A 13,435-nucleotide genomic window follows, 5' to 3' on the forward strand; every position below is an offset into this window, starting at 1 on the left:
TATAAATGTATATAATCAGATAAATCCAAAAAAAGATTTTCTGTGAGTAATTGTCCTGGATTCTTTAAACAGTATTAAGTTAAAAGTAAAGGCAAGGAGAGGGAGAGGGGAAAATGGGTGATGGGCATTGAGGGGGGCGCTTGTTGGGATGAGCACCGGGTGTTGTATGTAAGCAATGAATTATGGGAATCTACCCCCAAAACCAAGAGCACACTGTATACACTGTATGTTAGCCAACTTGACAATAAATTGTATTTAAATAAGTAAGTAAGTAAGTAAATAAATAAATAAATAAAGGCAAGAGGATAGTTCTAGGTCACAGGTCAGCAAACTTTTTCTGTAATGGGCTAGGGAACAAATATCTTAGGCTTCATGGGCCATATAGTTTCTGTTGTAACTACTCAGTTCTGTTCGTGCAGCACAAAAGCGATCATATATGTAAATGAAAGAGCATGCTGTGTTCCGGTGAAAGCATATTTACAAAGGCAGATGGTAGGAAATTTGGCCCACGGGCCATAGTTTGTTGACTAATGTTCTAAACTAAAAAAGACCAAAAAGACACAGCAACCAAAAGCAATTTAGGAATCTAGACTTCATGTTAGCATCAAAAAAAAAAAACAAAAAAAAAACCAGTTATGAAAGATATTCCTGTGATAACTGAGGAGAATTTGAATGCATAATGAATACTAAATGATATGACAGAATTGTTAATTTTCTTAAGGAGTAGTCAAGATTTTCTGAAACACTTGGTGTACACCAACATTTAGTCTAGTTCCTTCACTTCATAGATGTCCTGGAGGCCAAAAAGAAGCTATTTTTTTCTGAAATCATCTCCAAAGAATGCAAAATTTGCAGAACATGGACCGTGAAACTTCTCTCCAATGATGTGCTGGCCATAAGTCAGTGGTCCTCAGCCAAATGTCACTGTGCCCCTCGGGGGCATTGGCAATATTCGGAGACATTTCTGGTTGTCATAGTTAAGGTGGGGGTGCATCTCGTGTGTAGAGGCCAGAATCTACAGGACAGCACCCCACAACAGAACACCCATGGTATCTGGCCCCAGATGTCAGAAACCCTGTTGTGGACTAAGTGAAGAGGTCCCGGACCTCTTGTAAATGTGTGTAAATGGATATAAAGATAGAAGACTTGGATTTGGATCCTGCCCTGCCACTTAGAGCTGAGTAGCCCTGGGCAAGTTTTTTGGCCTTTCTTGAACACTGGTCTCCTCATCTATAAAATGCACACGTGATCCTTCCCTTACTTACTTCGCAGGGTTGCTCCAAATCCACCTGAAAGAACAAATGGACGTGAAAGCACTTTGTATATGGCATAGTGGTATATTCTCCAAGTGAGGCCTGGGGCCACAAGCAATGTGAAGAGGCTGTATCATTTTGATGATTAGGAGACCAGAACGTTAGTTCCTAAAGCAGAAACAGAATAACAAGTTACAGCAGAATCACTTGCAGGTTTGTTAAAACACAGACTGCTGAGCCCCACCCCCAGAATTTCTAATTCAGTGTCCCGGGGTGGGGCCCCATAATCCAGAGTTGTCACCAGTTCCCAGGTGATACGGGTCCTGCTGGTCCAGGACCTAACTTTGAGAAATACTGGTCTTGAGATCCGCTCTTCCCTTATATCAACAGGGGTTATCGGAGAGCCACAAACACACAATCACCTAGGAAGCCAGTGGAAATCCTCAAAACTCCCTCCATTCCAGTCTAACAAATGGCAGAAGAGGGGGCTGAAATCATGATTTTTTTTTAGATTTATAGTCTCCATGTGACCTTGGCAACAAGTCATTTAACTTCTGCTGAATCATCGTCTGTAAAATGGGGGAAATAACCTGAAAGACAGTGGGATGACTTGATTAATGTTTGCTGAGAATTAGAACTTCCAAAGAAAATTGAAATGCATAGGTCATAAATTATTCTGGGAATTCCTTATTCCGAGGACTTTTTACAAATGCCTGCACTTTGAACACTTCCAACTCATCCATAAACATTGGTTGCCGTCATTGAATTTCCAATTGTTGAAGTTTAGAGGGCAATACTTTCAATGCATTCATTATATCCAAAAGGGATAATAACTCTAGACCCAAGTGACAGGCTAAGAGCAGATGAGAAGATAGTCATTCAGGGGGTGAAGGTGACCACCTTCTGATGAGGCTCCTGGTGGGGAGGAATCCTTTAAGGTTTTTGTTTTGTTTTGTTTTGTTTTGTTTTGTTTTGTTTTGTGTGTTTTTGTGTGTGTGTGTGTGTGTGTGTGTGTGTGTGTGTGTGTGTGTTTGTTTTGTTTTTTTTTTTTTTTTTTGTTTTTTGTTTTTACAAAGAAGCATCCCAAAGCTTCTGGAATATGTACTCTAAAAATTCTGAGGTCAGTTCTCAGGAAATATTCTTTGCGGACTGATTTAATCCTTCAACCATCATTTACTGATCCCCAGCATGTTCCAGGCTCTGGTCTGGAGGGGATACAGCTATGAACAAGAGATAAAGACTCTGCTGTCCTGGGCTTGGGTTCCAGATGTTCACTGAAATGAGGGCCCTCATCTCTGGCCTGGGGGCCCCTCCCCCCATCCTGGCCAATCCCCCATTGGCCTCAGTCTAATCTATGAAACTATTCCTCTGCTACTTATAACTGAACTGCCATTCCTTTTTGAAATTCAGGAATAAAATTTGCTTTGGAGATCATCCATTGGCTTTTTGGAATTTGGGTGTCTTAGTGATATTTTAGAATATCACCAAATTTAATTCTCTGTAATTTCCCCACAAGTATCATCATGTCATCTCACTAGGCAAAATTTCTAATGCAGTTGTCACTGCTGTTTGCATTGTATAGGTTTTAATGATACAAATTAAATATCAGGACTTGAGCTTGATAAGTACTTAATTTTAAGGTGTTTATTAGAATAAGTTCTTTTGGGATTAAAAAAAAAAGATTAATTGCTTTTGAGAAGTGGTGGAAGGATTTTGTGGCTGTGGATATAGTTTTAGGTTTTGTAATTGAGTTGAGGAAGGTAGTTAGGACTTAAATCAAGACACATGAGCTCCAGCCTGGCCTTGTCACTCACTAGCTATGTGGCCTGAGGCCAGTGATTTTCTCTCTCTGCACCAAAACCTCCTCATCTATAAACTGGAAGAGAGGGAAACTAAACTGGATGAACTCTAAAGTCTAATGCTCTACTGTGGGAAATGTGGAGGATGATATTACCCAGTTTCCTACAGTGATGTCAAGAGGATTGTATTCTAAGTCAGAGGTTGGTGCACTATGGTTTATGGGCCAAATCTGACTTTCTGCCTAGTCTCCAATGGCCTGTAAGCAAAACTTGGTTTTTATATTTCTTAATGTTTGGGAAAGATCAAAAGAGAACTTTATTTTGTGCCACGTAAGAATTGTATGAAGTTCAAATTTCTGTGTTTATAAAGTTTTATTGGAACATAGCTACACTCATTCATTTATATATTGTCAGTGACTGCTTCTGCGTGAAAGCAACAGAGTTGAGTAGCTGGGACAGAGACCTCTGGTCTGCACAGTCTAAAATATTTACTGCTTAGTCCTTTATAGAAAAAGTTTGCTGATCTTTGCTTCAAAGCATTGTTCAAGTCTATTCTGAACCCAATTGAGAAACAAGAATTCTTCAGAGAATTTCAATTACATGAATGTAATTTTCTTAACTGAGGACTTTGAGGTCTTACCCTCAATTTCATATCACATTATTCTGTAATGACAACAAATCTATATTTTCAGACATAGTAAGTTAAGTGTACATTGCATATCAACCACTGTGGGGAAATATCAAAAAAAGACCTTTCTGGGGAAAAAATATCTAATAATCCTCTCAGAAATTTCAAATCAGAGAATCACAACATGAAGAACCAAGTGATGTCGGATTTCATAAATCCCCAAAAGCATCAACCATAAAGAAAAATATTGCTGTATTGGATAATGTTACAATTTTGAAGTTCTATATGAAAAAGTCACCACAAACTTCTTGTTTAAAAACAAAAACAGGGGCGCCTGGGTGGCGCAGTCGGTTAAGCGTCCGACTTCAGCCAGGTCACGATCTCGCGGTCCGTGAGTTCGAGCCCCGCGTCAGGCTCTGGGCTGATGGCTCGGAGCCTGGAGCCTGTTTCTGATTCTGTGTCTCCCTCTCTCTCTGCCCCTCCCCCGTTCATGCTCTGTCTCTCTCTGTCCCAAAAATAAATAAACGTTGAAAAAAAAATTTTTTTAAAACAAAAACAACACAGAATTCTCCTATACTGCTGGTCGAAGTGCCAGATGGAAAATAATTCAGCTGTTTGGAAAAACAGTTTGACAATTTCTTATGAAGTTAAATATACACATACCATATGAATTGACCCTTTTACTCCTAGGTATTTATCCAAGAGAAATTGAGACATGTTCACACAACATCCTGTACTTAAATGTTCATAATAATGTTATTTGCAACAACCTAAATTTCCATCACTTGGTGAATGGATAAACCAATGCAATACGTCCATACAATGAAATACTACTTGACAATGAAAAGAAATAAACTATTGATAGATGGAGTAACATGGATAAATCTCAAAGTATTATGCTAAATGAAAGAAGCCACACATACTGAGTTATGTATTCATAAGACATGTATTCAACAGGCTCATACTTATGACTGTTGATATGATATTGAGGAAAAGGAAAACTGTAGTGAGTGAGAGCAGATCTGTGCTTGCCTGGGACTAGAGGGGAGAAGAGAGGATTGACTGGGGGCACAAGAGAACTTTGAGGACAAGGGAAACTTTTTTTTTTTAACGTTTATTTATTTTTGAGAGAGAAACAGAGTATGAGCAGGGTAGGGGCAGAGAGAAAGGGAGACACAGAGTCAGAACAGGTTCCAGGATCTGAGCTGTCAGCACAGAGCCGGACATGAGGCTGGAACCCATGAATTGTGAGATCATGACCTGAGCCAAAGTCAGACACTTAACCAACTGAGCCACCTAGATGCCCCACAAGGGAAACTTTTTATACCATAACTGCTGTAATTACATAACTATGCATTTGCAAAGTATCAAATTGTAGGCTTAACTTGATTACGTGTGTTTTATATAACTATACCTCAATAAAGTTGATTAACAATGGAAAGGTACAGGGGCGCCGGGGTGGCCCTGACAGTAAGCGTCCAACTTCGGCTCAGGTCATGATCTCATGGTTCTTGAGTTCGAGCCCTGCGTCGGGCTCTGTGCTGACAGCTCAGAGCCTGGAGCCTGTTTCTGATTCTGTGTCTCCCTCTCCCTCTGCTCCTACCCCACTCACACTCTGTCTCTCTCTCAAAAATAAATAAACATTTTAAAAAATTTTAAAAAACAATGGAAAGGTACAGACTAGAATATGTTTGCAATACATGTAACTGATGGAAGATTGGTACCCAGATTATACAAAGAACTGTTAGGGAAATGCAAATCATCACGCAATGAGAATTCATTTGCCAGTAGATTGGCAAAGATGAAAAAAATCTGACAAAGTTAAGTGTTGGCAAGAAAGAACACCAGAACACTTCTACTTTGCTGTTGGGAGTTTAAATCAGAACACTGGTTTTTGGAAACAATCTGGCATTATCTGATGAAGCTGAAGATGCGTATACCTGCGATCCAGCAACCTCACTACTAGGTATAGTGTGTTCCAGAGAAACTCTTGTGCATGTGTTCCTGAGGACAAGATAAGAACATTCAGAGCAGCATGAGGAACAACCCAAATGCCCCTCAACAGTAGAATGCATACATCACTTGTGACATACAATGGAATACTAACCATCAGTAAAGATGAATGAATCTACAGCTATCAACACCCAAGAAGACTCACCAATGTAATATTGACAGAGAAGAGGAAGTTGCAAAAGAATACATGCAATATGATGCCATTTACATAAAGTTTTCAAAAGCAAGGAAAACTAAACAGATGGGAAAGTATAAAAACATGTCATAAACCTACAGGAAGGAAGCAAAATAATCATTACATGAAATTCAGCCCAGTGGTTGTCCCTGGGGAAGGGGAATGAGGTGCTCTAGGGAGCATCAAAAGTGCTAGCTGTGTTTGATTAGTTAAGCTGACTATGGGTTTGTTTTATTCTTCTTCTTTATATTTTATCTACACTTACGTGTATTCTTTAGCAGTTCTCGAATGTTTTAAGTGGAATAAAATAACTTCTAAAAAGAATTTTAAGATAAAGACAACTTAATAGAAAAAAATTGGTTATAAGCAGATAATTCACAATAGAAAATCTAAATGCCAATACACATGTGAAAGGATGGTCAACCACACTAGTAATTGGGGAAACATAAATGGAAAGAACAAAGCTATGTCCATAATAAGCCATTGGTATAGTATGATAAATAATCAGGTAAAATTTAAAAACAATACTGTAAATTGTTTATGCATATATGGAGAGATAAATAATAGAAATGCATTGGAATGGCACACATCAAACTCAGGGCAGTGGCTACAGCTAATGATTGAGAAAGAGAGACATGGAATTAGGGAAGATTGTAAAGGGGCTTGAGCTGGATCTCTAACATGTCTAAAGGGGGAAAGATCTGAAACAAATATAGCAAAATGAACATCTGGTAAATCTCAGCTCATTTGTTTTTCTCTCCTCTCTTCTATAGGTTTGAAATATAACTTTATAACTTATTAAAAGAGTGAGTTATTAGCAATCTTTTCATTCCTCACATGTAGTCTGGACAACCCTGTAGAAATGAAATTTAAGCCATTGTATTCAAAACTGTCTAGAGTTTTGAAACTCAAAGCCCTGACTTCCTTGTCTTTTCCTACAAAATCTACCCTCCAACTTAAAGATGTTATTTCTTGTTGGATTCACATTTTTCGGTGGCTAACCCAAAATATTACTTCACCTCATATAGACATACCCCGGAGAAACTGTAGGTTCAGTTCCAGACCACTGCAATAAAGTAAATCAAATTAATTTTTTGGTTTCCTAGTGCATATAAAAGTTATGTTTACACTATACTGTAGTCTATTACGTGTGTGATGGCATTATGTCTAAAAAATAATATACATGCCTTAATTGAAAGTAGTTTGCTGCTAAAAAAAAAAGTGCTCACCATCATCCAAGCTTTCAGCAACTTTTTGTCATCTCTTTGCTGGTAGAGGGTCTTGCCTGGATGTTGATGGCTGCTGACTGATCGGGGTGCTGGTTGCTGAAGGTTGGGGTGGCTGCGGTAATTTCTTAAGATAAGACAAAATGAAATTTGCCACCTGAATGAACTCTTCCTTTCATGAAGTGCTATGGTGTTTGAGAGCATTTTACCCACAGTGGAACTTCTTTCAAAATTGGAGTCAATCCCCTCAAATCCTGCTGCTGCTTGATCAACTAAGTTTATGTCATAATTTAAATCCTTTGTTGTCATTTCAAACTTTGTTGTTTTTCAAGCTTTGCAACCAGCCACTGAACTCTCTCTGGCTCTGAAAGTCCTAGATGGCATCTTCTCCCAATATTAGGCTGTTTTGTATAGACTGAAAGTCTGTGGTTTAGTGCAGCCACTGTCATCAATTATCTGAGCTGGATCTTCTGGAGAACTTGCTGCAGCTTCTGCATCAGCACTTGCTGCCGCACCTTGCACTTTGATGGTATGGAGACGGCTTCTCTCTTTAAACCTCAAGAACCAACCTGTGCTTCAAGCTTTTTTGTGCTGCTTCCTCACCTCTCTCAGCCTTCGCAGAACTGAGGAGAGTTAGGGCCTTGCTCTGGATTAGGCTTTGGTTTAAGGCAATGTTGTGGCTGGTTTGATCTTCTATCTAGACCACTGAAACTTTCTCCATATCAGCGTAAGGCTATTTCGCTTTCTTACTCCTGTGTTTACTGGAAAAGCACCTTTAATTTCTTCTAGTAACTTTTCCATTGCACTGACAACTGGCTAACTGGCAGAAGAGGCCTAGCTTTCAGCCTACCTCAGCTTTTGACATAGCTTCCTCACTAAGCTTAATCATTTCTAGCTTTGGGTTTACAGTGAGAGACGTGTAACTCTTGGTTTCACTTGAACACTTAGAGGCCATTGTAGGGCTGTTAATTGGCCTAATTTCAATATTGTTGTATCTCAGGGAATAGGGAAGCCCAAGGAGAGGGAGAGAGATGAGAGGGACAGTCAGAACACACACATTTATTAAGTTTGCCACCTTGTATGGAGGCAATTTGTGGCACCCAAAACAATACAATAATAACATAGAAGATTGCTGATTACAGATCACCATGACAAATACAATAATAATTAAAAAGTTTGAAATAGTTCATGATTACCAAAATGTGACACAGAGACGTGAGATGAGCAAATGCGGTTGGGAAAAGGATGCTCCCGGACTCGCTCAACTCAGGGTTGCCACAAACCTTCAATTTGTGAAGGAAAAAAAAAAAGCATTATCTGAGAAGTGCAATAAAGGGAAACGCAATAAACTGAGGTATGCCTTTATAACAAAACCGTCAAATGCTGTAAATGTTATTGGTCCTTAAGTAATTATACATTTGATGCTACCACCTTGCTCCAGACAGCAGCTTCTTGGATCATCAGCAGGAAATGGCTGAAAGAGCCTGGAGGAAATGTGGTGTCCCCAGAAGCCACTCATATCATGGCTAATCTTGGCCTGAGACCTTTCCCCAGGGAGCTAAGAAAGCCTCTCTGGGGGTGCCTGGGTAACTCAGCTTGTTCAGTGTCTGACTCTTGATTTTAACTCAGGTCATGATCTCACGGTTTGTGAGATCAAGCACCGAGTGGGGCTCCTCCCTGACAGAATGAAGCCTGCTTGGGATTCTCTCTCTCTCTGCCTCTCTCTCTCCTCCTCCCCCCCTTAAAATAAATAAACTTTAAAAAAAAGAAAGCCTCTCTGTATTTTAAGTGGCTTGAATGGACCAGCCCACAGGGCTCCTAATAGTTGTGTGTGTGTGTGTGTGTGTGTGTGTGTGTGTGTGTATGTGTGTGTATATATATATATATGTATATATATATACATTTCTCAGAATTCTATTCAGCACGGATTTGTGAAGCTCCCAGGGACACAGGAGAATGGATATACCACAATCATGGCATGAATGCCTATTGTCAATTGCTTTCCTTAGGGGTGGTCTAAAACTGTGCAGTTGTGGGGCGCCTGGGTAGCCCAGTCGATTGAGCGTCTGACTTCGGCTCAGGTCATGATCTCACAGTTCGTGGGTTCGAGCCCTGCATCAGGCTCCGTACTGACCGCTTGCTAAGAGCCTGGAGCCTGCTTCGGATTCTGTGACTCCTTCTCTCTCTGCCCCTCCCCCACCCACGCTTTGTCTCACTGTTTCTCAAAAATAAATAAATGTAAAAAAAATTTTTTTAATAAAAATAAAAAATAAATAAAACTGTGCAGTTGTAAGGATGAGATCCTAAGTTCAAACTTGACCGATCGGTAAGCTGTCCCCTCACTGCCTATGAGCACCCTCCTGTAGTGGTGACTTGGCACCAGCCTGGAAACAACCCAAAGCAGAGACCTAATCAGGTCTGCTGAGGAGGAAGTCTGTTTGCTTTGAACCCACTGTCTGAAGTTTAGCCATCAGAGGCTACACTCATCTGCCCTTGAGAATTACTGAAGTCTTGTAATAATTATGAAATAGAGAAAATTCATAAAACTGGGATTATTATAAGGAAAAGCAAACAGAATTTTTACTGAATTGTCAACAGATCTGAACAGAAAAAATCAGAGTCCAGTCAGAAATTGGGTTTTGGCGAAAAGAAAACAGCCCAAGGTATTGTTCGTGGGGGGTGAAACTTTGATTTACCTTTCGGGTCAAAAGGGCCACAGAGCTTCTGAATCGTTATTTAATGCCACCAGAGAAAGTCCATGGATCTGCAGTTCAATTACTCAGAAGGGTCGTGGGGTCTGGGGAGAAACCATGTCCTGTTAGTAATGTTGTTTTAGGTTCCATTAGGGATGTCACAGTTTCATTACCAGCAGAGCTGAGATGCAGACTCAGGGGGCTTGCTCCCGAGAAATGTAAAGTTGAGATAAATGTGGAGAGTTGTGTCTGAAACCCCTTTATCTAAAGTGTTGTACCGGGGATGGAGAGAGAGTTATCAAAACTGCTTCTCAGTGTGAAATGACCCATGTGCCTCTGATGCTTCAAGCAAGCGTGAGGTCATGATCAGCTCAGGTCATGATCTCATGGTTTGTGAGTTCGAGCCCCGCATTGGGCTCTCTGCTGTCGTGGAGCCTGCTTCAGATCCTCTGTCTCCCTCTCTCTCTGCCCCTCCCCTTGTCACACTCTCTCAAAGATAAATAAATACTTAAAAAAAAAAAAAAGAATTCCAAACAGCAGTTTCTCATAATCTATGATTTCATAGGCGATATTTGTCAGCTCTGTGTCCTTAATGTTAGTTAACACAAGTTTTTTTTCACAGATTTTCCTTCCTACCTGAGGTAAAGACTTGGGGGGGGGGATATTACCCATTAGCGGGGCCCACAGAAATACAAAATGCCCCCACTTGAGAACAGGGCTATCTGCTGTTAGGCTTGGATTTTGTTTTCATTCTGTGGTTGCTTCTAAAAGGCAGAATCAGAAGGGGATGACGGCTTGGTAATCTCTACCTTTGAGGTGCTGAGAACAGAGGGTTAAAGCAGCTTACTGAGGGATTCAGGAATTATAAATTAACCAGAGCCCATGACTAAAAGGACTTCCTAAGATTATAGACCCTAATAACATCCTTGGGGTGTTGATTCAGGAGCCTCCCGTTTGCCCTGTTTGCCACAGTCAAAAGGCTCCCAGACTTGTTTCCTGAGGCTTCATGGGAAGTTAGGACAGTGGGAAGCAGCAGTCACAGGGATGTCCTCTGCAGCTAGTCTCAGTGGCTGGAGAGGGTGAGGGTGCTACTTGGGGCGACAACACCTGAGGGGCCTCAGGGACCTGCCTCAAAGAGAATAGGGAGGAAAGAAGAACAGAGCAAGTTGGGACAAAGCAGGGCCCAGGGGCTAAACTAGAGAAAGCCTGAGCAAGCTTCCCTGATGTACACACACACGGGGCACTTAACATCACATCTGACATATAATTGTTTAATAAATTCGTGATTAAGGGGCACCTGGGTGTCTCAGTTGGTTAAATAGCCGACCCTTGATCTCAGGGTCGTGAGCTCAAGTCCCCCATCGGGCTCTATGCTGGGTGTGAAGCATACTTGAAAAAAAAAGTTAATGATTGAATTCATATAGTTTGGGGACTGAGAAGTTTATCAAGTCCAACCTTTGCTGATTCTATGCGTTAATTTCTTACACATCTTTGTTTCCTAATCTGTAAACCATGAGCCTCCTGTTGGTTGCAAAGGATCCTCAAATCCATATATGGATCAAACACTGTCTTTGGACAGAATAAACATGTTTCCCACAGCAAATGATGCTAATTGGAACTCAATTCCAATTGGATGCTAATTGGAATTCAATATGATTTTAAAAATGTTGCTTAGCTCATAGCAGCTTTTTGTCATGCATGTATTCAAAGAGCCACAATTTTTCAAACAAAAGTTTATTAAAATTTAAAAAGTTGGGACCACTACTTTCCAGACTCAGCTGTCCTTCCTGACCTCATAGGGCAGTTCATTTCATCGCTGAGCAGTTGTGGGTGAATATTCCTGCCTCATTTAAGTGTCATCCTTTCCCCCAGATTTCCACTTTCTTTGTACTAATCCTGCCCTCAGGAGACCATGCAGAGAGAAGGCTAGGATTAAAATGACCTCTCTTACAAATCCCATTAGTTACAGCTACTCTAAGTTTATGTATTTCTATTTAAAAATTGTTTTGTCTGGGTGCCTGGGTGGCTCAGTCGGTTGAGCATCTGACTTCAGCTCAGGTCATGATATCACGGTTCGTGAGTTCAAGCCCCACGTTGGGCTCTGTGCTGACAGCTCGGAGCCTGGAGCCTGCTTCAGATTCTGTGTCTACTCCTCTCTCTGCCCCTCCCATGCTCGTGCTCTCTGTCTCTTAATAATAAGTAAACGTTAAAAAAAATTTTTTTTGAATTGTTTTGTCCTCCTGTTTGTAAACCTCCTAATCGGAAGGGGGAGCAAATCCTTTTAAAGAGAATAGGAGCACTATGGACTCACTATTTTATAAATGTAGGGATAAGGCACTATCTTTTTTCCCCAAAATCCCCATGGAGCACAAGTCTGTGTTGCATGCTTTCTCAGATGTTTTGTGTGTTGGTTTGTCTGGCATGATCTTCCTGCTGTAAGGACAGGGAATCCAGTCTGAAGTGGGCATCGAGGACTGCCATAAGATGAAGCACTGACCCTGTGGTTTAGGGCATCCCAGAGCACTGCCGGTGGCTTCTCACATGATGGACCATCTGAGAGAGTGGGGGCTACACCTAAATGTTTGAGGTATGTCCTACAGAGTGAGTCTGAGTTCATCATGTGAAAAGGTGGAGGAAGGGCATGCTAAACAATGGAATAGCATGTGCAAAGCTCAGCATTGAAACGTTTTATGGTATTCTTGGAAAACAGCAGGTAGCAGATGAGGCTAAAATAATTCTAGTAGACAGCATGGCATCATGAAGAATGGAAAAAGTAGAGATGGATTGGTGATAGGAGAGCTAGGTAGGAGGCTGTCTTGGTAATTAGATAAGAGCTAATGGGGGGCTCAGACTGAGGAAGTGAGAACGAAGACAAGAAGTTAAATTAAAACCAAAACAAACAAACAAACAAAACCCTTTGGGTGGTGCCTGGGTGGCTCAGTCAATTAAGTGTCTGACCCTTGGTTTCGGCTCAGGTCATGATCTCATTGTTCATGGGTTTGGACCCCACTTCAGGCTCTGCAGTGCTTGGCTATGCGCAAGTGGTTTTTCCTCCCTACGTCTCTTTTAGCTCTCAAATCCTATGGTTTAATACTATAACTGGGCCTCAGCACTCCTTGTTCTCACAGAGGTGGGCACCACAGTACAGGCCGTTGTACTAAACACTACAATATGGGGAGTGTACATGAAGGGCAGATCTGCTAAGAATGTTTTCCAAACGGTCCTTTACACCTCTGCTTCCCATCCCACCTGAGCCCAGAATAACAGATTTTCCTCATGAGATTTCAAATTTGCTAGGGAATCTTGATAATTTTCTTGGTAATAGACATTTTATGTCCTAATTCTAGTGTAATTGTTGCAGTTTCATTAGCACAGTGGTCAAGAAAGAATTCTTGAAATGTTTTACAGTGCACCTTATTAAGTCTATTTAAGTAGCATGGGGACAGGACTCTTGGGCAGAAAGAGCCTCATTTTTGCTGTATGAAACTGATGGTTATATGCTTAGTGCTGGAGGTGGGGAAGGGGATGTACAGGGAATATTAGATCATAAATGTCTTCTTTGAACTTTCACTCACAAAATTATTTTCATAAGATTTCTCTGTTACTTATAATTCAGCCAGATATTAACCATGGGTGAGAGGTACAGGC

Source organism: Felis catus, chromosome A2, assembly GCF_018350175.1.
Source record: "Felis catus isolate Fca126 chromosome A2, F.catus_Fca126_mat1.0, whole genome shotgun sequence".
NCBI classification, from domain to species: domain Eukaryota; kingdom Metazoa; phylum Chordata; class Mammalia; order Carnivora; family Felidae; genus Felis; species Felis catus.